The sequence below is a fragment of the Macadamia integrifolia genome, unplaced genomic scaffold (genome assembly GCF_013358625.1).
Source record: "Macadamia integrifolia cultivar HAES 741 unplaced genomic scaffold, SCU_Mint_v3 scaffold538, whole genome shotgun sequence".
Taxonomy (NCBI): Eukaryota; Viridiplantae; Streptophyta; class Magnoliopsida; order Proteales; family Proteaceae; genus Macadamia; species Macadamia integrifolia.
The window spans coordinates 51,059-51,769 of NW_024870479.1; positions in this window are offsets into that span (position 1 = coordinate 51,059).

The following is a 711-nucleotide window of genomic DNA, read 5'->3' on the forward strand; positions in this document are numbered from 1 at the left end:
AATATGAGGATTCTTCTAACTCGATCCCACATGATCTACCACCACCACAATGTCATACACCAACAATACCACCACCACCATCATATGGAACTGGTCTCTATGATGATTATGGAGCTGAAAAAGCAGCAAAACTGGATGTCCTCAATTTTTATGGGGATATCTAGAACTGTACCTTGACTTGATTTACAGTTTGGAGACATTTTTCGGATGATACTGGTTGACTGAGGCCATAAAGGACATCCAATAACTAGGGTTTTTTAGTTTCAGATTCTTTTCATTCTGGTTTTACTTGTGGTTTGGTTCAGTAGTTTGGGTCAGTTTTTAGTGGTCATATGATCCCTTATCTTTTATGTTACACTCAAGGATTAAAGTATCAGTATCGATATCAGTCGGCCAAAATTAAGATACGTATAAGAGAGTATCGTATCGTATTGGAGATATACTAAGATACGCTAAAGATACACATGTAAATGGATAGGAAACACTTTCTTATACACTTTTGCATAAAAAAATAGTTAAAAATAGTTATATATAGTATGCGTTATACATAAGCACTAAACACAAAATGAAGGGTGTCCCAAACGACAATTCCATTAATGCGAATGGGTCAAGGCATTATCTTCTCGAATGAGTGTGAGCTAAAACCGGAGGTGGAAAAGTGAGTTCGGGATTCAAGTAATTCATCCCATCTCGTACTCTACCATATCCAAT